General features: G+C 45.1%; 2 long non-coding RNA genes across 4 annotated transcripts in view; one reads left to right on the top strand and one right to left on the bottom strand.

Annotated features, from left to right (window-relative positions):
* The window catches only part of LOC146430438 (uncharacterized), a 227,433-nt gene that overhangs the window by 135,912 nt on the left and 64,046 nt on the right, over positions 1–27,475 (top strand). The window lies entirely within an intron of this gene.
* On the bottom strand, positions 16,359–21,050 carry LOC146430439 (uncharacterized). 2 transcript variants are annotated; one of them, XR_014855389.1, is made up of 5 exons: positions 20,977–21,050; positions 20,128–20,221; positions 17,670–17,981; positions 17,417–17,566; positions 16,359–16,476 (listed from the first exon to the last, which is right to left on the bottom strand). It is a non-coding gene; the product is annotated as an uncharacterized LOC146430439 (long non-coding RNA). The 2 variants fall into 2 exon arrangements; XR_014855388.1 differs by lacking the exon at positions 16,359–16,476 and having other exon boundaries at positions 17,318–17,566.

The following is a 27,475-nucleotide window of genomic DNA, read 5'->3' as shown; positions in this document are numbered from 1 at the left end:
CAGCAGTGAGGTCCTGATTGAGAGCTCTGACTTGTTTGGGGTAAGCCCAGTCTATTTGGAACTCTGTGCTAAATCAAAGACCTTTGGATGAGATATCTGTCCTTAGGAGGTCCACATGCTGTGCTTTACCCAAGGGGGGAGCAGTAGGTAGGACATGGAAGCAGGAGGTGATGGAAAGGGAGAGGAAGAGCACTTGAGCACAGTGTGTCACAGGCTGAAGCTTGGCATCCAGTGAGCAGCAAACACAGTTGGGTGTCAACTAAGAGCTTACCAGAGAGTCTGCTAACAGAACATATGTTTTGTTTGCCTCATTGAACTGATGGCATTAGATCCAAAGTCTTCCATTCTGCTTTCCTGTGAGCATTTTGAGCTCATTTGCTTGATGGCTGGATATCACTCTGGTACCTTTCTTAGAAGGCATCTGCACACTTGTGTTTGATGCTGTTGACAGCCTGGTCGGCTGCCAGTCAACTTTATCTTCAGTGTCTGATTCCAGTTGTAAGGATTTCTGTTGCAGATCAGTCTTGTGCACCTACATGCTTCAGACCTTCACAAACCCTGTCAGGCCAGGATATATCACAGGGAATGTTTCCTTGGTCCAGAACTCATCAGACTTAATTTTAGACATAACTTTGGTCAAATCAAAGAGAACCATCTGTATTTCTAATACAGTCATGGAAGCAAACCAGGCTGTCCTGCAGGGAGTGTTCCTTCTGTCTTGAAATGGAAGATCATGATTGAAATCAAGGAGTAGCCCTTTGGAAGCTGTTCTGTCTTTTGCAGATAAAGAGAGTCTGGGTGACTAATTTAGATCTGGAAAGCTGTTAGTCATGGGAATTGAATCCCAACTTTTGAGAGGAAATCTGTGCCAGAAGTCGAAGACCGAGAACCTCTGGGAATAACACAAGACCTCCAGGTGCCTTTGGACCATTGCCAGTAAAGTCCTGAGACATCTGCCATGTGCTGTAGCAGAAATGGCTGCTGCTGTTGGAAACTGCTTTTCTTCACATGCGCTCCCAGATCTTGGATGTTGGCTCATTGTTGAAGGATGGGCTTTGCCTTGACTCCTATTCTATTCCTATTTCTATTTCCACTGCTTTATTATGTTTGTACTGACAAAATGTCTTATCCTATTCCTTTGCCATCAGGGCCATCAAGTACCAAAAGTGTGAGATTTGTCTTTCTGAACACAGTTACTGAGAGAAGAGCACTGAGCATGGCTGCACATTGATGAGGCTCATGTATGTGTGAGGCCTGATCCTTTTTTTTTGGATAATTTATTTACATTCTGGCTTTGTAATATTGGTTTTGTACCCATATTTGGTTTGGGTAAAAACCAAAGTACTTTGTTGTTTTGCTTAGCTTTAGTAAGTGGAGGAATTACTAGATCTCTGCCTTACGGACATGTGAGTGGAATAGATTTCTATAGAGGGTGAGTTTGTCTTGCCGAGGTGGGGAGGCCATGGCACAGGTTGCTCAGAGAAGCAGTGGATTCCCCATCCCTGGAAGTGTTCCCCCAACCTGGAAGGTCAGGTTGGACAGAGTTTGGAGCAACCTGCTCCATTGGAAGGTGTCCCTGCCCATGGCAGGGGGTGGAACTGGGTGGTCTTTAAGATCCCTTCCAACCCAGACCATTCTGAGATTCTTTGATAAGGTGGGCTTGTTTTTGTTCTTAGAGTAATAGTGGACCTGCATTTAAAATATTCACAGTCCAAGGAAAAACAAGGGAGGGAAGCAAGACAGAAAGTTGTTGGAGTTTCCCAGGATATATGTTTTCTGCTTTTGTTTTCTTCAGAAAGGAAGAGAAAAATAAGGGTGGGGAGACACAGGGGAGGCAAATCTGTGGCTAAGGAGGCTGGAGTTGGGCAAGACAGAGGCTGTACTGCTGTGCAGCTCAGGGAAGTCTCACCAACCTCTGTCTCATGCTGAAAGCTGCTCCTTGGTCATGCGTGCAAAGGGGATGAGATGGAGGCAGAGGAGGACCTGGGGGAAGGAAGAGAAGAGAGCGAAGATGTTGAAAGGGGGTGGGGAAGATGTGGAAAAACAAAACAGTTGCAGGGCAGAGGAAAGGAGGCTGGTTCAGTTTAATTAGGAGGGAACATGAGCGAAAGCTCCAAGAGCACACGCACACACACGCATGCACACACCCTCTGCTCCACACCCTCACCCCCCAGAGAAAAAAAATTCATCACACCGATTTTTTCATGGTCTGGCAGTCAAGTGATAAAATTATCAGATGAGGGTCCCATTCTCCTTTCCTGCAGTCACTTTCGCCAAGTGCACCACGTCTGAAATAATGAAGCAGATTTGATTAAATTTTCGCTGGCTGAAGCAGCCACGCTAATTTGGAGATGGGCTTATTAGTTTAATGACCGATCCGAATAATCAGAATTCATTAGCATTAGTGCCACTATTGTCAGCTCAACATTAGCCCTGGGCTCCAGTACACAAAGATGCATGGTTATATATTTATATAGAGGGAGGCTGTGTTTATAAAGGGTGAAATGGAGAGGGGGGGGAAGCAAAAGAAAAACTATATATGTGCATTTAAATTTTATACTCTTCTTCTTATCCCTTCCTGCATATCCTTGTCCATTAGCAATGCACTGAATGAGGAATCAGAACAAAATGAGGCTTTGTGAGGGGGTCAGTGTTGCTCTGCCATGGGCTGTGCTCAGTGCTCAGGGCAGGGGAACTTCAGGGCCCAATTTGCAGATCAAAGCAGTCGAGGTTGTTTTCCTCTAAGATGCTGCTGACTTCGATGGCCATTACTTGGATCCAGAGATGCTCAGGGAGTCCTTAGGGTTTGGAGCTGGGAGAAGCCACAAGGGAAGCCCGGAGATTTTAAGGTATTTGCTTCTCTCTAACGAAACAAGTGAGCTGTCACTTGGTGAAAGTCTCTCAGAGAGACTTTGGGCCTCATTTTCTGTCACTGTGAAGGTATGATCTGGTAGTTCCTCTACCAAAATCACTGAAGCTTGCAGAGGATTGGCTTAAATGAAGAGAAAAGAAATTCAGTTCCCAGAGCTCTGATGGTGGTAGCAACTTAGCTGTCAGCTCCAACTACTGCTCAGTTAAATGCAATAAAACAAGATTAATTTAACATTAAGGCTGCACAAAATGTCAAAAAATACAAATTATGAACCCTGATGTTTACTCAGGCTGACTGTGTGTCATGTCTGTCTTCTGATAAACATCTTTTCATGGAGAGAATACTATATTAAGTTCTATACTTCGCAGAAAATGCAGGAATGTGCAAGACAACTTATGCTGTAGGAAAGAATTGTTGTAGTTATTAGTAGTGTTTGCATTTCCTTCTATTGGGATCTTTTAACATGGTGAAATTGTGTCACTATATCTGTTGCTTTTTTGGGTTGTTGGGGTTTTTTTACCTAACATTCTTGTTCACATTTATAAAATATATTTTAGGATATCTAAGTTAATATGTGTCACCTTAGAACTAAAGCATGTGCTTTCCAGAGGCTTTTTCCAGGTATTGGTCTAAAATATGCGAGGCAAATAGTTTAATGAGTGTAGATTTTATTCCTCCCAGAAGCACAGCCCAGTGCCTATTCCTGTGCATGAGCTGCCATGGCTGTGCGGTGTGGTGGGAGAGCCCTGTGAGACCCAAACCTGAGGGCCCTTGTAGCTACATCCATTTAACTCCTGTTGCAGCACAGGTGTTCTGAGACAGCATCTAACACATCTTGCTCCTTTGCTTTCCCTCATTTCTCTGCTGCTTTGAACAGAGGTGCTTTGCTTTTCACCTGAAGGGGCATTCCATCACCATTATATTGACAAAGTAAGATATATTAAAATAATATCCCAGGGACTGGGAATAAATCACTAATATTTGGGGAAGCATTGTAACACCCATCTGTCCTTGACCTCTGTTTATATATTGATGTATTGGGGAGAGCACAAAGCACTGGAATCAGGTGAGTAATAGCAAAGCCAAAAGCATTTACACACCTAAGGATGATTGAGTACAGAGTTCCTCACCTGCTTCATTTGAACTTGTCTGAAAGCTCTGCCGTGGGCAAAGACATTGATTTTAACTGTGCACCTTTGGCTTAGATCCCTGCCATGGGCTCATCAGCCCTCTGACTTCTCTGCAGTTGGTGGAATTTGGAGAGAGCAGCAGAAAGGTCCATCCCTGAATCGCAGCATTCCTGAGTGTTATATATATGTTTTTAAGGACTGACAAGGGGACTCGTTCCCTGCAAGTTTCATGTCTCAGAGAAGTACATCTTATGGAGAAATGTACTATAAGTGAGCAGTTCAGTTGCTTTCATGTAACCATTGGCATCACTTGCATTAATCAAGCATTGGGAACTGAAAAAATTCCCAGCTGCCTTTACTAGTTTCTGCTCCTCTCCAGTTACACACCTTGGGATGCTTCCTTCCACTGTGCTCAGCACCACTGACACTCTCCCTGTGTCATCTCCCTGGGTCCTCACAGCTGCTCTTGGGCCAGGCAGGCAAGCAAATATCTGGAATATGAGTTTCTCCAGGTACATGAGGATAGGACTGGGCTTAAAATCCCAGCAACATAGTATTTGTGGGCATCTAGAACTGAGGCCATTAAGTGTTTCCCTGTTCTCAGGAGTATCGGATAAAGAAGGATTCAGTACTGGGGTTAGGGGTCACTTTTTACTCATTTCCATGGGGTGGAGTTCAGTGAGTCTCCTTGGATTGATTTGATAAATCCCATCACTGCATCACTGACTGATTCTCGTCACTCATTAGGTTGTCTTTGGCGTCTCTTCATGACTGCCAGACGTGGGAGTGGGAGCTTTTAGAAGTCCTGATTCCTGTTTAGCCATCTGAATAAATGAACAGACTTTTATGTGTCAGCCCTCTTCTGGAAATCTGCCCTTTGAGGGATTCAGTAGATGTTTAGTTATTGGAAATCTGGAGCTGATTTGATGGGTTGGAGTCCTTTAAGAACCTGACTCTTAGCTCATTCAATAGTCTGACTCCATGTTTCAGTTTTGGATGGAGTTCAGAGTGACAGATGTTAACCTTGAATTGCTTTTTGGTGTTTCGGTTCATGCAGTGTTGGGCGTTGGAGATATCGATCCTGGATTTTGCTTTGTTATTAACTTGTTGTGCAGTTTAGTCATTTATTTTTCCCTGTGATCCCTTGCATGCAGAGCTGGGGAGTCTAAGTCCAGCTTTCACACTGGGCTTGATTCTGTCCTAGGAAACAGTAAGTGACAGTTCAGTCCAGGCAGATGTGCATTGCATATAAATTCACCATCACGAAGGTCTGCAAGCCATACACAAAAAGCCTTTCTTCCTTCCATTAATTTTAGTTGGTATTCCTGAACACTTACATTAAAAAGAGGATTTGATTCTTCAAACGTTGAATGGATTTTGCTGGGTCAGCATTGGCTTCAGCTTCTCCTTGTCACCAGTGAGGCTTTCCTGCTGTCTCAGTGGGCAGAGGAGGGGGGATGCATGAGGATGGTTTGTCTCCACTTTGGCCATGATTTGTCTCCACTTTGGCTCCACAAATTTGTCTCCACTTTGGCCATGATGAGGAGAGATATCTGCATATGCTTCCTTGTTCACTAGTTGAGTGCTAAGAATCAGGTGCAGAAAAATTGGCATTGGAGGTGTTCCCTGCATAATTGAAAGGACTGTTGGCATCTCTCTGTAAGCTCAGGGTCTCTGTATTTCTAGCACTGTATGGAAGGCATCTCTGACATGAGACTGGTATTGCCAAAAGGTCCAAACGGCCTTCAAGTGTCCTCTGGAGTTTGGATAGTTAGTGGGAATGCCCTTGGCTAATGTACCCGTGGGGATCTTGAAGGGACATAATGCTTTTGTGAGGAATGAAATGAAGGAGGACCTTAAGAGACCTGCACTTGAGGATGGGGACAGTCTAGAGAGAATCCCAGAATCAATTAAGTTGAAAAAGATCTCTGAGATTCGAGTCCAACCTATGACCCAACACCACCACATCAACCAAACCAGAACCCTGAGAGCCATGTCCAGTCTTTCCTTAAACACCTCCAGGGATGGTGACTCCACCACCTCCCTGGGCAGCACATTCCAGTAATAGAGTGGAGTCAAGAAATATTTTGTATGAAGGCCCTTGTTAAGGGACCAGGACACTGAAGGAAAATGAGAGTCTCCCACAACAGTAAATCTGCTAAAATACGTAACATGAGAAACCAGGTCTCCCAGCAATGTGCAGGCATGATTGGAGTGTGCTGTGATGAGAAAACACTTCTGTTCAGCAGAAGTAAAGCAAAGCTGAAGCTCAGCGTAGGATGTGTGTGTCAGTTCTGCTGCCTTCACAGCCCCTGGGAATGACTCACCTGGAGCTGACCAGCAAAGTCTTTCCCCGAGCCACACCAGCTCTAGTCTGGGCAAATCAGGAACGCGTCAGCATGATGGTATGAGGATGAGTAAACCTGCAACACCTAAAAGCTGGCACGAGAGGAGTGCAGTGTGATTTCCTCCCCAGCTGGTACAGATCTGGGGCCAGCAGCTCGGCGTGAGCCAAGGTGGAGCGGAGGGAAATTGTGAGTTAGAGTCTGCTTCTTCCAGAGCAGGGTTTGCACACAGGATCCTCCCAGAGGTGGATGCTCCCTGTGCTTCTGTAGGAAGAACCTGGAATCCCTAAAACACCAAAAAATAAGCACCTGGTTTATTGTCTGACACATCACACTGTGTGACAACTTGTCTGCACATGGGTAGAAAGGTTTTCTGGAGAAGTTAAAAAACTCTTCTTGGTGAGACCAGGGAGCAGCAGGTGTGTTACCCTGGAATTTCCTCTTTTGGTGGCCAAAATAGCACCAGGACATGGCATCAGCCCAGTATTTTCTTCTCTGAGCAGTTCCTTGAACAGCAGTTTCTTGTAACTTGCATTGGAGAACTGGCCTGGGAGGAGCAGCTGGGGAGGGTGGGTTTGGAAGGAGCTTTGCCAAGTTAAATTTCTAGATTGTGTGCACTTCTCCTTGGTTTGAAATCTTTGTTCTGTTTAGTAATCCCCTCATTTTCATGCTCTTCATACTTTCTTGTAAAGAAGAAATTTATTCCCAAGGACCTGCAGGTTGTGCGCTAGTAATTAAATAACAACAATTCTTGGCTTAGCCCTCTGGACACCTCTGATTGAGCTTGCGTGGGGTTTTTTTGATTCAATAGGAAAAAATGCTCTGCTACATAAAAATCATAAATTTATAATGCATATTGGTTCACAGAACACTGTGAGAATTACACCATCTGAACAGATTGATCAGCTGCCATTAGAATTAAAATGCACATTTAGGTGGAACAACTTTATTTACACTACAGACAACTGAATTCAAAATACATCAGTGAAGGTTCTTTTGCAGGTTTTTGAAATTGGAAACCAGTGTGTTACATTGCATCATTCCCTGGGAGTGTGAGGCAGCCGTTCAGGTTGGAAACTCCTTGGGTTGTGCCCCGTGCCGTGGGATGGCTGCCCGTGGAGAACACTGCTCGGGGTGTGTCTGTGCCCTGATTTCACCTGCAGCCCCTCAGAGCCCAAGTGCTCATCCTGCGTGGCCCACACAGCACCTGAAGGCGCTCAGGGACTCATCAAACAAGCTGCTGGTTGGGTTGCTAGGGTGTGGCAGCAGGAAAGCTCCCTTTGGAGAGGGATTACGGGATATAAACCACGACCTACGCAAACCTCCGCTTTTGATTTCCCTGATTTATTGGTGTGAGCTTCTTGCACCTTCAGGGGTGGAGTATTATCTGCTGTTCCTGTGAAAGGGGAATGCCTTTTGTTCCCTCCTCTGCTGGCAGCTGGAGGAAAACTGATGGCTATGGAAGGTGGCAGAGCAGAGTTCTGGGAATTGACTGTACTGCAGTGGTGTTGCTGCTCCTTTCAAACTTCCCAACTAAAAGCTGCAGTGGGGATTTAGAACCCTTATAGTCCAATTGTTCTACAACAGAGAGACATTTCCAAGAGGAGCTTTAATCCAGTGGCTGGCACTTCCAGGCTCCCAGTTCTGCTGGAATATTTGGAGGGAGAATTGCTCTGGCTGTGGCTTCCTGGGCTTAGAGGCTCGGCCTCGTTCAGGGCATTTGCCCTGCCCTGGAGTGCTCCATCCAGGATAAGTGCCAGCAGGAAGGTGTGTGCAGCAGCTGAGACAGCTTCTGCTTCCCTTTCACTTGGGCAAGAAGGGAGAAAGGAAATTCACTGGGAATACTTGGAATCCAGTCCTGCAGTCTGATGGCAAATGCTGACTCCTGCTCAGCTGCAGTGGATCAGTACAAATCATTCTCTGTGGATGCCCACTGACAGCCCCAATGTGTTTCTGAGAGGCTGTTACAGCAAATGCTAAACTAGGAGGGAATTGGCTCTTGCCTGCTTGCCAGGAGTTCTCAGTGGTGCAAAATACAGCTTTGATATTTCTCCATGGCTGTCCCAATTTCCACTTAAAAGGAAAAAAAAATAGACTTTTCAATAGAGGCTCCTGACAGGCAATTATTGTAACACTGGCACAGATTTTTCCTTCTCAAAACTGGCTGATTTAAGTGAGCCAAGATTGCAACACTTTTGGAATCTGTTGGTCAGAGGTATGGAGCTGGCTGTCTTGTGAGGTTTCTAGTTCTTCTTGGCTTGGGAGCAGAGGGGGACTGCCAAAAGGTAGAGGCGTAAAAATCTTTCCTTTTGAAGTTAATCAAATAATTTGAACATTTCTCACCTCTACCTTAAGACTGTTGGGATTAATCCAGTGGCATATGGTAACCTTGAAAGACCTCCAGCACCCATATCAGAGCTGTCTCTCGTTTTAATATGTATGAATTCTCCCCTGCAATCTTTCCTCATTCCTGATGACATTACCAAATCCCTGGGCAGCTCTGGAGGATTTCTCCAGAGATTCCTCAAAGCAGTGGCAGCTGTGGCCATCCGAGGGGAGCTGAAGGACTGGGGCACTGTGTGTTCCTAGAGGGACAGGAGAGCCTGAGCTGGGAGCCTGCAGTGAAATCCCGGGGCTCACAGGTGAAATGGAAAGTTTATTTACCGTTCATTTGCAGCCCTTTGTGCTTTTCAAACTTGCCATTTGAAGTAATGGGGAAAAAACTTAACATTACTCTGAGAGCACTGCAGGGAGAAAACTGAGGAATTTGGGATCTCTTGAGCTACAGGACATGTTCCTGTCCTTCTGAGCAAACCCTGCTGGCAGCAGTTTGAGCCCAAGGGCCATGGTAGAGGTAGATGATTCAATGTTGAGGTGCAAACCTGGGAGCTGGTGGATTTATGATTGAGTCATCACTGCTTTGCCACATGATGTATGATCCCATGCAAAATGGGATCCCATGCAAAATGCTAGAAGTTCCTGTGATTAGGATTATGAGTTTAGAAACATATGTTTGAAAAGACCATTAAAAAACAAGGCCACTGTGCTGGAGCAGGCCAGCCTGTTGGTACTTGCACAGTAACTCGAGCAGCAACTGGTTTGGCCGTAGTTAAACTTGCCAGACTTTGAGTTCCTCAGGAACAGGACTAATTGTTTCCCATCACCTTACAAAAAGCGTTGAGAGGATGAAAGGGTGTGAAGTTGCCTTTAAATTCAGGTGTGGGGAGAGTGAAATGATAGAGAAAGTGGATATATCACACGGAATTAGGGAGGTGAAGACAGCTCCTTCATTCATCTATGAGGGTGTTCTTCACCTTGCTGCAAGACAGTGAAGGTAAGGCAAAAGTTGGGGAGAATAGCCCATAAGCAGCATCTGAATTACTGCTTTTACCTAGAATTGTTAAATCTGGGAGATTTTAATTGAAAAGACCTTTGAGGTCATCTTGCTCCAACACAGGATTATTGGGATCAGAAAGCACAGAGGTTTCAGACACTTGGCTTTGCTTTGCCACCCAAATAAGGAATTTTTGCAGCTCCTGAGTTAGGAGGATTTCCCCGCTGAGCTCCTGGAGCAGCATGATGGGAAAAGCCAAACAGCAAAGAAGTTGATGTAAAAAAAACCAAACAGATGCAACTCTTCCTCTAAGAACTAAGATGATACAGAACTATTTTTTTTTCTTCCCCTGACTTGGAAAACAGTTCTAGTCATTGTGATTATTCCTTATGGGGTTTTTTTGTGGCCGGATGGATCCAGAATAAGAAAGTTCCAAAGCTCTTCAAGAAAGTTCCTTGTGGTGTCAGCCACGCTATAGTCCAGATTACGCAGCAGTTAAATTCAGATAAAAATCTGTACTTGCTTTGATTCAGCAAAGCAATTAACCATGTGCTTTAGATCCACTTGGGATTTGAGCATAACCTTAAAGTTAAGCATGTACTTAACATTTTGCTGAGCAGGGCCCTGAGTCTTTAACCCTTGCTGGAACCCCTTCCTAATGAGTGTTGGCATAGAACAGGCCTGTTTCTCAATAATGTCTGATTTTTTGCAACCTAGAAGACTTTGTCTCAGCTTCAGTGGGCTTTGGATCAGGGCCCAAGAATGCAATCCAGAAATAATAATTTACCGTATTTACATTGCATGTAAATTATACATGAAGAAATGAAATGGCATAATGAATCAACCACAGGGGCTTTTCTTCCCCTCTGATACGAGAAGAGAAAAAGCCTGTAGGCAGCTCACAACTTTTCTTACTAATACTCTTGAGCCCTTCTCTTATTAAGTCTTCTGTTTTCTCTGGCAAAGCCTCCCCTAATGTTACCCTCAGTGCAACCTTCTTAGTCCATAAATGAGATTTTGATTCTGCTGTTATTAAAATGTACCACTGAGCACAGGGTTTACTGGTGGGAAAATCCCATTAAGTATTTCTGAAATACCCTTTAACTACTTGATTTTTAAAATGATAGGCAAAACTTAACACTCCTCACAATTATATGTACAATAGCTGGTGCACTCACCAGTCTGGAGATAGGAAGGGAAAAAAAGAAGATATTGACTCTCGTGTTTTAATGGCTTAGCTGAGTGGAGGGTGTAGAGTACCCTGATTTTAATAGAAATTACTGAAGCTTAGAACCTGTTCTGTTCTGTGAAAATACACTGGAATAAGGCAGTCCAGGATCCCTTACAGATGGAAAAGTGAATCAAGAGGTTCGAGCTGGAGCTCTTAAAACAAGGATCTGTTTTGTATGGAAAAGGCTCCCTCTCTAAGATGACAGTCCAGGGGTTCCCTGTTCCTCTACACTGCCAAGGGTGTCACCAATTTGTCACAATGAATGATTTAGGTCCCTCAAAGAGCAAAGGTATCAGCAAAAACAAGTTTAACAGTAAAGTGAAAGTGCGACAGAGTCAGTTGGCCAGGTTCACTTTCCTACTTACCAGATGGTGAAAGCACACAGAGAAAATTCAGACTGAAATGTAAATCAACCAGTCTAAAACTAAAATCAACCTAAAATGATCTTCGTGGAGGTTGGGGATGGAAAAAGGGTAAGGATGGGAAAGAGTAAGGCTAGAAGGGAGTAAGGGAGAGCCTCTCATTGTGTCACAAGGTTCACTTCCAGTGGCTGGGTAGAGCTGTGAAGGACTTTCTAGGCAGAGCTGGAGTTGACAAACAGAGACTTAGAGTTTCTAGTCCAAAGACATTAAACAGAGAATTTACAATAGCTTGTTTCATTACTGGACTCTGTGCCTCCATTTGTTCATTCATGGTTGGTGTTTTTCCCCCAAGAATCATAGAGTTATAGAATCCTAGGAAGGGTTGAGTTGGGAGAGACCCTAAAGCCCATCCAGTGCCACCCCTTGCCATGGCAGGGACAGCTTCCACAAGCCCTGCTCCAAGCCCTGTCCAGCCTAGCCTTGGACACTTCCAGGGATCCAGGGGCAGCCACAGCTGCTCTGGACATCTTGGTGGTTTTCCTCCTTGTCACCCTCTGAGATGGCTGATCATGTTCCACTGAATTCAGGGAGTCTTAGAATACTTTAGCCTGAACTAATGCTTCAGATCTAATCTCCAGGAGAGTTTGAACTGAACCTGTGATTCAAAATCAGTTCCTTGGGCCAGGTGAAGCATGGCTGCAAAATGCACAGTTCTTCTTTGGCCAGTTGTTATTACTCCATTTGGTGAAACATTAGAGTAGGAGTATATTCATAAATAAATTTAAAAGGATTAATGCATGATGGATAGACTGTGTAAGCATATTACAGGCATGGTTATTATGTGATATAGGTGATCATAAGTCATGGTTAAATGCAACCTATTGACCAACTGGACTCTGTAAAAGTCTGTAACAAGACATTAGCCACTTGTTAACAGAGCTAGTAATCATTTATTGATCTTCCATGCAGTATTTATACATCCGCCACCCTACAAAGTGTGGGATTCAATTCCAGCATCTACTTTCAAGTCCCACTTACTCTAATGGGTGACACAAATCTCTCACTTCAGAATGTTGAACTGTCAGAGATTGTCAGGGCTGATAAGAGGTGAGTGCTGTCCTCAGGTGCACAAGGGTCTGGTGCTGTTCTACCAGAGTGGAGTTACCACTGGGCTGCCTGCGTTGGAGTAAGAACTAACTCCGTTTTTGTGAAGGATGTTGATACTTTTGCATTTGGTTTTGTTCAGGTTAGAAAGTAAGTACCCACATTTGGAAAATCATCACTGACAGGTATTGAGACCATCAGCAGGGACAGCCCTGCTGGCTTCCTAACAGACCACAGCTGGGACTATCCAGGTCCTCATGGCTGCAGAAGTCCAAGCCAAGGCTCTCAAATCTCCTGAGAAATGAGGCAGACCAACCCATCCCCACTGAATCTTTCTGTTTGAAAGAAATAGTGATTTTCAAAAGAAGTGTTTAGCTTGAATTATATTCTCAATCTTTCTTCATCCCATCCAAACACAAGTGAGAAAGCAGAGGGATCCAACTGTCCCAGCACAGTGAGATAAGAAGCAAAGAAGGTCCCCAAAAGTCAGGGTTAAAATTTTAGAAATCTCTGGTGGCCAGAAATTTGGTAATGGTCTCCCTTTGAGAGAGGGGCAAATTGTCAGAGGGGGTTGGACAGGGAGAAGGAATAAAAAGGTCAGAGGTGCAGGGAAGTGAAAAAGAGAGAGAGAAATAAGCAGTGGGGAAAGGGACAGAAGGAACCAGCCTTGTTCAAGTAAGGCAGTGCAATAATAAATACCCTAGAAAGCCCACAGTGCAGTCCTGCAGTTCAGAGTGACACTGGGGAGAGCTCTGCATTTCTCTCCTTCTGGTGGGTGGAAGGAGTGATTTTATCATGAGAGTGAGAAAAAAATGATGGAATGGCACATTGGTGAAGCAACCAGAGTGAGGAAATGGAAGACACAGAGCCCTGGAGGCTGGGAGAGGATGGCCCTTAATTCCCTCTGTGTCTCTCTGTGTTCCTCTGGCTCTGGGCCTCGCAGCACACACAGCCCATCTGATTTAATAAAGGCAGGAAGCAAACGGTGCCGGAGCCATGAGAGACTGCAGAGAGGGGTTGGAGAAGGGTCAAACTCATTTGTCATATGATGGGATGTAGAGTGTGGGGAGGGGGAGATGCTTGGAGGGTTAAGAGGAGTGGAAATAGTTACAGCACTGGAAAAATGGATGTTACCACAGCTGACCTGAGTGCTGTGCTGCAGTGTGGCTTCTGGGGGTAAGGACAACATCCTGGCCTTTCATCCTCTCCCTTTTCTCACTTTGGGATGGCGCTTTATAGTTTCATCCTTTACAGCTTATTCAGTATCCCTGAGAGCTGGCTATATTTAGTGTTTGTAGCACACAGGGACTCGAGTCAGGGGTCCCTGCAGGGCTATTGCTGCTCCAGAACATCCGTCCTTCACAAAGTGCTGCTCCCTCCCAGCTGTGGCAGGGACTTCTCAAACTGTGTGTTCCTCATGCAGCCAGACTCCAAATGAACTTTCCACTCGCGTGCAGAGGGACTTCAAAGGGTCCTTGTTGACCATGGCAAGTGATGAAGCATCAACTAGAGAGATAACAAGGGAGAAAATGCACAACCACAGCCCACGGATTCATTCCTCCTGCTCGGTGAGGAGCCTAAGGAAAGGTTCTGGGATTGCCACTATTTCCAGGGGACTTTTCCATGTGTCTTTGGAGCAGGAGCAGCACAGACAGCTGCCCTGGTGCCAGGGCTGGGGACAAGGTGGTCACTTCATTCCCAGTGAGGGGTACCTGGGTAATGCCTGTGCTTCAGCAGGAATGGTCACAAATAGATGTCACCCTGTCATTAATGAACTGCCTGAATATATATCCGTTAAAAGCACATCAACAATTTAAAAAGTGATTTCATTCCAGGAGGAAGTTCAAGACTTCTAGGTGTTGTTTTGCATCTCAGGACAAACTTGGCTCATGGCAACAAATCTGTTTATTTCTAATGTTGTCTTTCTTTGATTGAAAACAAGTTGTTGTTTGGGGTTTTATTTAAATATGAAACTAAAACCAGGCATCACAGGCTGCAGGTCAAGCAAACAATGAGAACAGATCTGAACTTTCCCTCAGAGATGTTTATTGAAGTTCAAGGGGTTTTTCTCACTCCCTCTTTCTTGCTGTGGAAGGAAATCCTAAAATAGCACAGTCAAAACTTTTTTCTCAGCATGTTTCTGGTTCAGCAAGGAATTAGAATTATTGAGTCATAAAGGGTGGGAAAATGCAATTTTTAAGTGAAAATATTTCCTTAATTTTTCTCCCTCCTAATTTCTCTCAAGTTTTAAAGGTATTTGCAAAATTCAGAATCTTACATATAGTTTTTACAGCTGACTGAAGCAGGTACTGTTCCCTGAAGTCTCCATTTCTGTCCCCAGTTAAATAAGCAAAATTAATTTGGCAAAAACTCAGCCTGTACCAAACATTATAAACTCACCAGGCCTAAAGATAATTTTTCCTTCTTCAGTGCCTGCTGCATCCACATTGACTCTCATAAATGGGCTGATGAATGAGAAGGCTCAGGCTGATGGCTGATATGGGATTAGGAAAACTCTGCAGATGGACACCCTCGGAATATCTTGGCCTGGCTTTATAACAGCATCTGTAGTTCATTGTGGTATCTTAGAGATATGTGGTATCTTCTCTCTCTTGGGGTTCTTCCATCAGAGCTGTGCAGAGAATGGCAAAATGCCTTTTGGGGTCCTTTCAGGACCTCTCAGGACCCCAAAACCTCACAGCAGGCTGCAAGCACTGGCTGTACCTGCAGTAGGGTTGGGATGGCACTGACAGAATATACTTCAGGCTGACTGATGAGGAAGGCTGGGTTTTCATACTTGCAAGTGCAAGTGATAAATGGTGAATTAATGCTTATTAGCTATGCTGAATGGTTTGGAGCTGCAGCTGAAATCCTGGGAATGCAGATCCTATCAACTGATGGATTAGTCATAATCTCAGAATGAGCACTGTGGGTCTGGGCTGTTTGAAATGCAACATTTGGGGTGGATTTCATCACTGGTTTGGCCCACTGTGTGTTCAGACACACCAAAGGTACCAAACATGGCCCAAGGAATGGATTCTGGCTTTCTCCACGCTCTAGAGTCTGGTTCCTGCCTCAGGTACAAGTGTCTCTGTAGCTGTAGAATTAGGATTATATGACAATGAAGAGCAAACACTTGGGTTTGGTGCTTTGATTGGAGTGATGTTTTGTCATCCTGCTGCTGCTGATCTTCATACATTTATCCATAAACCATTATACATTTAGCATGGGTTTTCCATATCTTCCTGTAATCTACATCTACCTCAATTTTTCCTCTATCAACAACGGCAAAGCCTTTTGAGTCTCTTTACATTATTTTAACACATAATTATTTTATCTACCCTTGGGTAAGGCACCTGCAGCATTCTGGGAGCAGATTGATCCCTGAGCAGCAGTGATTTGTGCTGTTCTATCCCCTCCTTTGTAATTAGGGTGTTCTCCCTTCCTCCTTCACCCCCCTGGCCTAACATGTCCTCTTTGCCGCCTTCCCGAGTGAGACAAACGTGTTCCTTGGAAGGTCAGTGTAACCTGTAGGAAATTCCTGCTGTCTCTGAGCTGGCTCATTCATCACTAGTCATAACCATTCTGGAATGTGAACTCCTAGTCTGTTATCTGGCTACTGCTAGTGATGATGCCTGGAGACGACAGCTTGGTTTTCAAAAGCTGGGTTGACCCTGAGGGGCGAGGAAAACTTGTTTTGACAGAGCAAACATGACACGGAAGCAGCACAGGTGCCAATATGTGCAGGAACAAGGTGTTATTTTCTCAAGGTGGATATTTTATTTTTTTTTTCCCCGACTGGGGAAAGCACAGCAGCGTACGGGAAACAAAATATTTAGAGTGTTTTTTCCTTCCCCAAAAATGCAATTAAAACACAAAGGCTATGTGTGTGTATTTTGAATGAGGGAAAAAAGAATGAAGCAGGTTCATGTGGGAAGGGAGTGAGGTGGGTCCTGCTCTCATTCACCTGTCCACAGCCAGGGAGTTAGTGATCCTGAGGTCCCTCTGCTGTCCTGCCCTTGTCCTCTCCTCTCTTTCCACACCTTCCCTTGGGATGTGCTCTCTGAACAGGGACTCACAGGGGGCTCTGGCCCAGTCCTGTAAAGAACAACAATCTCAACTCTTGACCCTGGTGCAGTCATTGTTCCTACATGTTCTGCTTCCCTCAAAGACAGAACACAACAGATGACTGTGGATATTTTAAAATGTCAGCCTGACATTGTGGCATTAGTATAATTTAAACCAAGCAATGCCAGTTAATTCACTTTGCTTTCTACTGTCTGAATGTCTTGCATGCCTTGTTTGTGGGGCTCAAAGTCAGGTGGTTCCATGACACTCCTGATCCTGCTAAGCCAGGGTTTCCAAATTGGAATAGCCAGATGCTTCTTCCATCACTGTGCATGGCCTGGCCTGGGTCTGGGAGCTGTGACTGTCACTGGCTGTGTCAGAGAGGAGGAAATGTCTCTCCTGCTCAGGCCATGGTGTGATGTAGCTCTTTTTTGGTAAAAGAACTTCTCCCTGGGAGCCAAGATTGCCACTGAACTGTGAAGGGAGAAGCAAAGTGCTGAGGCAAAGCACCCCACAGGTAAAAATAATGTGTGTGGAAACCAGGAGTGAAATTTGTTTCTGAGAAGTAGCCTCTCTTTTTTCTATTTTTCCCAACAACATCTGTCATAGTCTGGTTTTAAAGTCCCTGGTTCTGTGTGCTGCTAACACACCTGATGGACCTCCACAGTATTTGAGAATGTTAGTCAAAAAGATGATCTTGAGCATTTTAGCAGCAGCTTAGGCCTTACAGAAATCTGTGTTTGAAGGCGGAAGCTGAAAATATTTAGCTAAGCAGACAAGATCTAGTGAGTCCCTTTCATAGCTGCTGTAAAGCACTACAGAAGTCTGAAGTTATCTTTCACAACTTCAGTGTGAAGTTGAAAAACACTTGCTGAAGACTTAACAGCATGCTGTGATTGTGATAAGTTAAGATGGTTTATGTTTTAATGCTGACAACTCGCTTCCTCTCTGTGCTGGAACCAGTCCTGACCTCAGAGCAGAGTCAAGGGGAGAAGCAGCATCTTCCCGTGGCTGGTGGGAGAGAAGCAGTGGGAAAGTCCAGCTGTGGGCAGTCCCATGCAGGATGCTCCTCTGTGTAACTCCCAGTGTCCTCCAAGGTTAATTCCACTGCACAGCTGCACTGCTTGGGGCGATAAGGATGCATTAAATGAAAAGGGATTTCCCTCCTTGGGAATCAAATTAGAGCAGTCCAGATCAGGCCAGTTCTTTTATCTCATTCTCACCCCAACAGGAAGTTTAGACATCAGTCCCCAAAGGTCTTTTTCTGGCCAGAAACATCTGCAAGGCACTGAACTGGGGACAGTGCTGATATCCTGGCTGTTGGGAAGATGGACACTGCTACTCAGTGTCTTGGGAGGAAAATGAGGAGGCTGAACATCCAAACACTGGAGATTGCTCGGAGTCATGGATTAATCCCAGGCGTGAATGGCAGAGTCATTCCTCGGGAGCAGAGCTGCCAGCAGTAGCACTGTCACTGCAGCACTCTGTTCTCCAGCACGTGGGAGGCCCCCAATCTTTGACCTCTCTGCAAAGACCTCAAAATAGGGAAGGAAAAGAAAGAGTACAGCTGAAAGAAAACATATTTCTCTTGTAAAGTTTACTGTCTGAGCATGGGTCAGACATTATATGTTCAAGAGAGTTCTTGGTTCAGTGTTATTCCATAGGGAAAAACCAAAAATAACTCCCTCAGAAGGTTGAAAAGGCAGTATCTGGCTGGTTACTGGGGTGGATTCTCAGCACAGAGCTAATAGAAAAATAATAAGAGCTGATAAAAATGAATGACTGTTGATCTATAACTTGAGTGAGAAGAGTTGGTGGTCTCAGTCCAATCCTAATTAGATTAGAGCTCACAGCATGGAAAACCAGCAGTGACCTTGCTACTGCAGTGGCTGGAGCTGGAACAGCTGATGGGGAATGAGCTGCCCTGACACAGAACTGCTCCCAAAGCTGGGCTGGGAGGCTCAGCTTCAGCACGAGGCTGTTCCCATCACACAAGCAAAGCAGCTCTTTGTGTGTTTGCTGCCATCAAGACTTGTAAGACTTTGTTCTTTCCCCTGTATCAGACCTCTAAACCCCTCCAGGGACTGGCTGCATTCACCACGAAATCCTATAGAACTGTCTGGTAGCTGATATAGCAGAACTTTACTCCAGTAAGTGGCATAAAAAGTAGCACTGATGATGTGTCTCTCTCAAATTTTTTTCTGTAAGCACTAAAACCACCTTTTAAAATTGGTTCTGCCCAAGGTCGCTTGAATATGGCCAGGGCTATAGAAGCCTCTAATGCTTTTTGCAACTATAATGCTTTCATTGTCTATGCAGCTAAATTGAAATCAGTAGAAATCCAGATGTTTGTCTGAAGGGAGACCACGTTGGGGCATTATTTACCTTACAGCTCACACCAGAGATGCAAACAACAGCAGCACATTTATCCCTATTTTGGCATTAATCCCACAAAAACAATGGACCAAATTTATCACTGATAAAACTCCATTGTTTTACTGGAGTCTCACAAGAAGAGACATTGCCCAGTCGAAAGATGGTGTTGCCCCTCTTCTTGGGGAGGGTGGAAAAAGATTTTGTCTCCTTTGATACCAACACAAATGGTCTTCTAATCTCCACTGGCACACAAGAACAATTATCAGCTTTTCAAACCCAATACATACAGAACAAGACAATAATCGTAAGGTTGCCAAGTGACATCCTTAGATCATTTCCACAGGCTTTTGTTGTCTTCTGTTTCTGGCCAGAATTCCTTTGGGCTCATTGATGTTGCTCTCAGTGCATCCCGTCATTTATTCTGTTCGACAGCCAGCGTCAAACACCGAGAAATCCAGCAAAGGAAGGCAGAGGTCAGACTTGGGACATCTTCTGAGCTCTGTGTGTTTGTGTAACCCAGCAAGGTTCATTTCCATCAGGGATGGAAAGAGCAGGATCGCTGCTGCTGGGAGAGTGGCTGGGAAGAGCTGTGTGAGCAGCTCTCTGCTCTGCCTGCATCTCCCATTCTGTACTGGTCTCACTAGTTTCTGGGATGGCCCATTGTCTTTATGTGTTGCTGTTAGAAGTCTGTCTGGGAAATAAATGAGGGTGGAGAGGGAGAGTGAGAACCTGTAGCATCCCAGTGTGAGACACTTCCCAGTGAGTGAATCTTTGTGAGCTCTTCAGTGGTTGAAGCCATGGAGGGAAAGAAGGAAAAGCAATGTGAAGATTTTGGGTGCATGCTGGAAAACTAATGGAACTGCTGTGCCTTCTCTGTATGTGGAAAGATTTTAGGAGCCTGTTTCTGCTTTTCTCCCTGACTTGGCAGCTGATGGATATTCACAGCAGAGGGACCTCAGCCTTTGTGTCCAGTTGAGAACAAATGGTCCTTTTCTTCTCCTCACTCCCTGGTTAGTTTTCCTCAGTCTCAGTTCTGCCCCCAGGAATTGTCCCTTGGGAAATGTGGCTAAAGTGGATTTGTTGCTGGAGGCAGCATTGTGACAGTTCCCTTACCTTCTCATGGCATTGTTGGAACTTTCTGGCTGTTTCTGTGCCTTTCAGGAGGAGACAATCTACAGGAGTTACCCATAAAGAGTTTCTGGACTGGTGTGCAGGAGATCTGATTAACTGAGCTAATTGTTCCCCTGATTTCCTAAGTTAAGGCCTGGTATTAACTAGGTGGTTAATTTAACTAGGTAGTTTTACCTGCTTCTGATTTGGCAAAGAGCACTGAGGTGACTCCTGATTTTCATCTGGATTTCCATGCACATGCTGTGACACTTCCAATTGAACACACGTGCTGGGAACAAAGATGAAACGTTCATTTGTGGAAGTGTTGGGAACGTGTTTGGGAATGCCTGGAGTGTGCTTTAAGACCCATAGAAGCTGCCAGATACATTCAACATATCAAAAATCCCACAATAAGTAACTCTAAAATACAGTCTTACCATGAGTCTTGTACTCCTCATGTCCTTAGCAGCAGTAGCAAAGGTTTATATATGTTATTATCATGGAAAACCAGTACCAGTGAAAGTGGAAGGTTGGGCATAGACTTAGAATTCATTGCCTGGACTTTGCTATTCTTTCTCATGGCCCTAAACAGGAGAGGAAGCTGGAGGTTCCCCCTAAAGACAAGCATTCAAGGTGACTGAACTATTGCTCCTCTATTTATTTAGTTAGTGAGCTACTTCCAGTTTGCTGTCTGCACTCCTGATCTAGTCAGGGCCCAGCACATGAGGTAATGGCTCTGGGAGAAGTCACTTCAGAGCATGTGCACTCCAGCAGAACCTCCCTTGCAGGCAATAAATCACTGTCCCCAGCAGGTTGAGGACAGCTTGGTGAGATAACAGTTCTCAGTGTTCCTGGGGACTCCAGGCCCTGCCTCGATGGAGCCTGGCTGCTGAGTAAACACTCAGGGAAACATTTTTCTTGTCCTACAGAGCTTGCAATCCCAACAGGCCAGAGGCAAAGAGGGAGTCCGAAGGAAAACAGAAGCTGCAGTTGCTCAGCAAGCCATACTCATCAAATGTGTGGTGGAGCTTGGATCCAAATTACCTGACTTCAGTGAGGTGTGTTCATTACAGGTGTCTCTTACAGAGTGTTCCTTCACTGTGGCAGACCTGGGGAGACCTGAGTGCAGCTCTGCTGTGAGGTCACAGGTAGATACAAGTGATGGCCTTGTGAGTATAAAAGGTGGATCTCTCAGGAGAAAGATGAGATGAAACAGCTTTGCCATGTGCAGTAGATGACCAGGGATGCAGAAAGTAGCTGTTCCTCATTACAGAGCAACTCCAGACTGGTCATGGCCTTAACTGGGCTCTTCTCACAGCATTTCACCTGCCCTGGAGCCCTACAGCTCCTTTGTGACCATTCTTGTTCATTCCAAAATAATTCTGAAAGCTATAAAAGCTTTTTTTTTTTTTGTGTAGAACCATTTCTCTGAGCACACACAGTGGTCAGAAGGCTGATTAAGACAGTCTGATCATCTCGGCCGGAGCTGCTTTCCTGCAACTGGAATTAAAGATCCAGACGATGTGTTCAAGGTTTATGGTTTCCACTGGGGTTTGTGCTGCTGATGTTTGTTCTGCTTCACACAACATATTCCATCCCATAATGAACTCTGTCAGAGAAGAGAAAATAAAGCCACTGTCTCCTGGCAAACTCACCCTTCAGTGCAAAGCATCAGTGTGGGAGTGTTCCAGAGTGTGAGGTGTAGCTGGGGGCTGTTGAGGTTGGTTTGGGTAAAGGAGAAGGGCCTTAGGGTGTGTCAGTAGGGGAAGGAGATACCATAAAGGAGCTGGAGGTTACTCACAAAACCAGGTTTTGGCCTGCAGCTGAAGGAAGATTGTGAACAGATGGTTCTTTTCCAGATTTCTTGTCCCCTGGATTCTCTTCTGCAGCCGTGTTATTCAGAGGGGGATTTTGTGAGGTCAGAGATTGATTACAGGTTTTTGTCTTCCTTTGAATACTTAAATGGGCACCAGAATGGGCAGAGGATTGTGTTCACCCTCATGATCACAGTGCATCAAGGTGGGCTTTGGTCTTGCTGTCCTGCTCCTCACGGTGCCATAGGCACAGTGTCACTCCTGTGATAGGACATCAGGAAAGGGAATGAAGCTACAACAAGGGAAGCTCAGACTGGGCTGTAGGGCAAGGTCCTTCACCCAGGGGTTGATCAGGCACTGGAACAAGCTCCTGAGGGAAGTGGTCAGAGCACCAAGCCTCAAGGAGTGTCTGGACAATGCTCTCAGCCAGGATTAGTTTTAAGTGGTCCTGCAAGGAGCTGGACTTTGGTGATGCTTATGGGTCTCTTCCAACTTGAGCTGCTCTGTGATCCTGAGTCACTGGGATTGTGTGGGAAATGGGGAGAGTGAGGGGAGAGATGCTTCCTGCTGCACAGTGCTCTCCAACAGAGGCATGGAATTTCACCTGCACAGCATGGGCACTTAGAAACACATTGTCCTAAGTGGAGCTGAGGGAACTTGGAGATTGGAAACATTAAAATACCACAGCGAAGGTTTCTCTTGCAGTATTTATGATGAGAGTGAAAGCAGAATGTACCAGAAAGCTTCTGTTGGTGTCTCTTAACTCTTCTCACGAGGTTTCCCATCCTTCATCGTCGAGAGCCTGGGAGAATTTGGATAGACTTCAACTACACACCCAAATTTTGTGTGATTATCTGTACTGAACATCTGACCCCTTTTGAGGTTTGGGCATCTTTGGGCAAATGGAATCTAGCAGAGATAAAATCAGGCTTTATTTTTCATGCCTGAACTTCAAAAGTGCCTGTTTTGGTTAATGAAGCTGTGGCATGCCCGTGGGGGGTTGTGTGCCTCGGGGTCTCTGAGCAGGGCCAAAGCTCTTGCTGAGAGTGCTGCTCCTTGCCAATGTGCTGCCCACTGTTTTTCACAGCTCTTCACAACGCTGTTTTCTATTCAGATAGAAATGTTCTCCTTGCTTGTATTTTCTGGATACCTTATGGGAGTGAATTTTAGCCCATGGTGGTGTTTGCAAGCTACTGATTCGGAGCCTCTTTTCAGTTGTTGGTCCAATTTGTGTTTCTGTTGTGGAGTTTATTACCCCTCACAAGAAAAGAAGTTCCTCAGTTACTGTAAATTATTATCATTCCAAAGGCCTCGATGAAGCTATGAGAAATTAGTATGATTTCTGATTTCTAGCTGAGGATTTCCATTCTCAGTGGATTTTTATAATTCCTCAACTTAAATTCAGGGAAACAGTTAAAGGAGAGTGGTAAATGACCACAAGTGAGTAGTGAGAAATCGCTTTATGAGTCTTTCTCATCCTTTGTCTGTTATACCAGAGGTCCTAAAAATTTTCTGGATGTGCTTATAAATCATCTCAGTACTTGCAAAATGTCTTTGCTTCTTGAATTACACCAAAGCAAACTCGCTGAGATTGATGGGCCTTTGACCTGCAAGTTGCATAGGTGTTTATATCACAGTGAAGTGGAGGTGAAATTGGACCCTCTTGATCTTGAGGCAACGTTTTTGTCTCCACTTTGAACTGCTTTGCTTGGAGGGAAATCACCAGACAAGGTATTGTCCATTATTTAGGGTTCAGGGAGCCCTCACTTTCCTGCTTCTCCTTCTGTAGTAACACAAACAGCCCCAAAGCCTCTGTACTCCAAGAGAAGCTGAGCACATGTGGGGAAAAGAAACCAGGGTGTGTGGGGCAGAGTTTCCTGCTGCTCACACCACTGTGGCTCCCCTGAACCCCATGGAGCTGTTCTGGAGTGCAGAGGGGTGAGAGCAGCATCCTTCCTGCCCTGCAAAAACACATCAGGAATGGGACACGTGGCAGAGGAGAGGCAGAAAAGGGCCTAGACTGACAGACAGACAGGCCTCCATAGACAGCCAGACAACAATTATAAATAGCACCCTTTTGAGCTCTGTTTGATGTGTTGCCCAAGGCCAGGTGGAAAATCTTTCCGTTGCTGCCTCTTCAACTAATCGCTTTCCCCTCATTTTTCAATAAAGATTCCAAGTTTGGTCACTTCTTTGGCACATTTGTTTCCCATTAGAATACTTTGTGCTATTTCACTGTGTTATGCTAGATAATTGCTCTAATAACAAACCAAGGGAAAGCTTTTGAACATTTTAGGAAGTAATTTTTTCCCTTATGAAAATTCAGCGAACACTTACAGAGATCTGGGGAATAGCGAAGGAAAGGCAGAGGGAGAGAAAGGGGGAAAGGACTGTATTGACTTTTATTGATGGTATTTCTGCACTTACATGTAAACCACATGCCAAAAATTTAATTGCAGTCCAACTGAATATTTATATAGCACTTTATCACTTTCAAAGCTTTTTAGTGAGTATTGTTCAGTGAACCTCACAGTATCCTGTGATTAGGGACACGAGGTTATTGTGTTCTGCTGCTGCTGGAGAAGTGAGACAATGTTTTTTTTGACTGGCAAAACGGTTGCAAAGCAAAGATAGGAATTGAAGAGGTCCTCACTCTGCTAAACTTCCCCACTTCCCATATATCAAGGGCATGATTGCTTCAAGTGCCTCAGTAATTGTCCAACTCGGCTTCCGCTCACGGCAGAGTGAATTTTAGCAGAGTAGTGCAGGAGAAAACAATTAGAACATGTTTAGTACTTTCAATAAACCCCCTCTGTGTTTGCATACTGCCAAGATGCCTTTCAGAATTTAGTGTGGTCAAGGGGATAAGGAGATAAATAATACAAACCGAGCAAAGGAGGCCTCAGGCTGATTTACTGAAGCCTCTTAGCTAAATTTTTTCCACTCAGGCTCTGCTAGAGGTGGAGCTTTTGGTCTGTACATTTCCCAGCTTACACAAAAAGCTCCAAGTGCACTCAGGGTTCAGAATTTCTGGGATGGAGGTGTCTGAGGGCAGAGACAGATGTTGATGAAGGTGCAGGACACACAAAGTGTGTCCCAACCTACCACTAGGCCTTGGCTGGGTTTTTGCGTGCTTCCCGTCATTTGGAGCGTCAGTTCCCCTGTTTCACAAAGGTGGAAGGATGGCATTTCACTCCTTTGCAGAGTGTATTTAAATCTACTCTTGAAAAACACTTAATAAGAGCTGAGTTCATATCTCTTGGCTCCTCCCAGAACTAACCTCTGCTCATGTCTTCAAGCAGGATTTTCAGTTATTTATTGTCTTCCTTTTTTTCAAAGCATCCTGATATGGATGAGGGAGAAGGAAAGAAGAAAATAATCTTCTGCTAAATTTCACTTATTTGACCTCTGGATTTGGTGCAGATGGCCTGGCTCTGATAGCTCCCCTGCTGTGATTCCATGGCCTAGATTCTGGATTTCCCTGTGAGCCACGGTCTCATCCTCTCACTGAGCCAGTCCTGCTGAATCCCAAACACCAGCACAGCAGTTGCTCCTGCTGATCCATCCCCCCTGCTTTCCCCAGGGCCTTGCTGGTGTCTGGTTTTGGTTTCTCTCTCTGTTGGCATTGAGTTCTCCTCAGCACAGCAGCTGCTGGGTTACACTGCCTTGATCCTGGTCTGTGAGAAGAGGGAGAGGTAGTAAAAGTCATGTGTGTCTCCTCTTCTTTCCCCTCTCCTTTCTGGGAAGCTGCCTGGATGTTGCAGGATCCATGGCAGGAGATGCTGGATCCATGGGTAAAATAGACACTGCAGCTTTCAGCCACTTCTCTTCTGCAAATTCCTGAGCAGCTGACAATCCTTTGATGACAGCCCCAGCGAGTTAATGAACTAAAAGGGCTATGGGTTATCTGTTCCCAGAGATTGGGGAGCAGGAATTAAGTGGTCTTTTGGAAGATGGGAAATAATTATTCTTCTGCTTCAAAGCCATGTCCAATTGAATGATGTCGCCAGCCCGAATCAGCAATCACAATCTCTGATGAAGACCCATTAAACAGATTGGGCTGAGTAATGCACAGGAAAAAATGTCAGGAGCATCTTTAATTCTGAGTCTCTCAACCCTACAATGGTCTTTTTTTCTTTTTTCCTTTTTTCCTTTTTTTTTTTTTTTAAGAAACTCTTTAAGTGCCTTGAGCTTTTCTACCTCAGCACTTCCAAGCTGGAAATAGCTAGGAATGCATTTCTGCACCATCCCTGATGGAAAGGCATGGATGTGAGCAGCCAAGTTTCTTGGGGTATTGTCTGTGATATCCAAAGGGTATTGTTTAGGATATGTGGAAGAAAGAAACCTTTTGGGAAAAGGCTTGGGCAAGAGCAGTTGGCAGCCCCTCCTCTGGGATATTGTTCTGTAGGTCACTTCCTTGTGGCAGGGGATGGGAAGGAGGGGGCTTCCCCAGGGCCAACACTTTCATACACTTTAAGAGGAGGGAGAGTGTTGAGTGATCCTTACTGAAGGAAGGACACATTCTTCTGTACTTCAGCTATTGCAAAAGCGACATAATGAAGTCAAACATTAAGGCATGATCATTAGGAGAATTCATTAGGAACGCTTGGCTGTACAGTGAATTCAGTTGGAAGTTATGAACTATAACTCGTTAGCGTTATTGGAGAGAGGAAAATCATATTAGAGTGCTTTGGTTTTTCACCATATGAGCTGAACTTGAGGGTGTTGCACCACAGGTAAACTTTGCCACTTGGTGCACGTGCCAGAGAAGCAGCTCCATTGGCTGGGCTGCAGGTGAACTGACTGGATGAAATCCAGCATCTCCTCCAGAGGACTGCAAGTTACAGAAAGATGAAAAGCAGACTGAGAAAGGCCCTTATTTTGGAATAAAGGAATTGTCATTGGGATCAGCCTAGCTCCCCAGTGTGGCTCTTACTACTTGTATAATCTACCTCCCTGTTACACCTCATCTTAATCCCTCATAGATCAAACCTGTTACAATATGCCCAAAACAAATCTGGCACGGGGCAGTGGCACATGTGTTTTGCACAGATGTAGCAAAACCCCAAATGTTTTAGGGCTGTACTAAGCAGAAACCCTGGATTGTTTTTGAGGATGTAGCTCTGGGGCTGTGTGAGGATGCTGAGAAGGAGCTGTAGCCCCAGCTGGAGCATCATCACTCTGAGGCTTTCACACCTGGAGGGGTTTCAGCTGCCCAGTTTTGCAGCCTGTGGTGTCTCATCTGGCAACATCTCAACCTCACTGGCAACAGTGAAAAACACCTTTCTGAGGCAATTCACCTTAAGGGAGCCATCCAAAGCAGGTCAGATGATCTGGAAGTGCCAGTTTCTTTCCAGTTATGATGAAATGGAGTGGAGGTTATTGTCTCAGTTGTAGTGATCCAACAGCAGTGGAAGATACCTAGCCTCTAATCTCAGAGGTCAATCTCATTTTCCTTCCCTTCTCACAGAAACCCCCAGATTTCCATCTGTCACAGGTGTAGAGTTTGGAAACACTGCCTGAGTGGTGTTTGCCTGATTGTGCAGCCTGTCTGAAACACAAACTTCATCAAATGCAAGCCATGGCCCTCCCAGGGAAGACAAGATACCAGAGATGTGTGTATGGCAGGACCACAGAGGTTCTCCCTGGAGCTTGGCCTGGCTTTGCTTCAGCCCAGGAGCAGTGAGGGGATCTCCACATGCACAGGTCAAACAGCATGTCCTTAATGC

This window comes from Lichenostomus cassidix, chromosome 15, assembly GCF_008360975.1.
Source record: "Lichenostomus cassidix isolate B80296 chromosome 15, HeHo_3.0, whole genome shotgun sequence".
In the NCBI taxonomy this organism is placed as follows: Eukaryota; Metazoa; Chordata; class Aves; order Passeriformes; family Meliphagidae; genus Lichenostomus; species Lichenostomus cassidix.
Note: the sequence above shows the minus strand (reverse complement) of the source record. Positions and strands in the feature narration are given on the sequence as shown.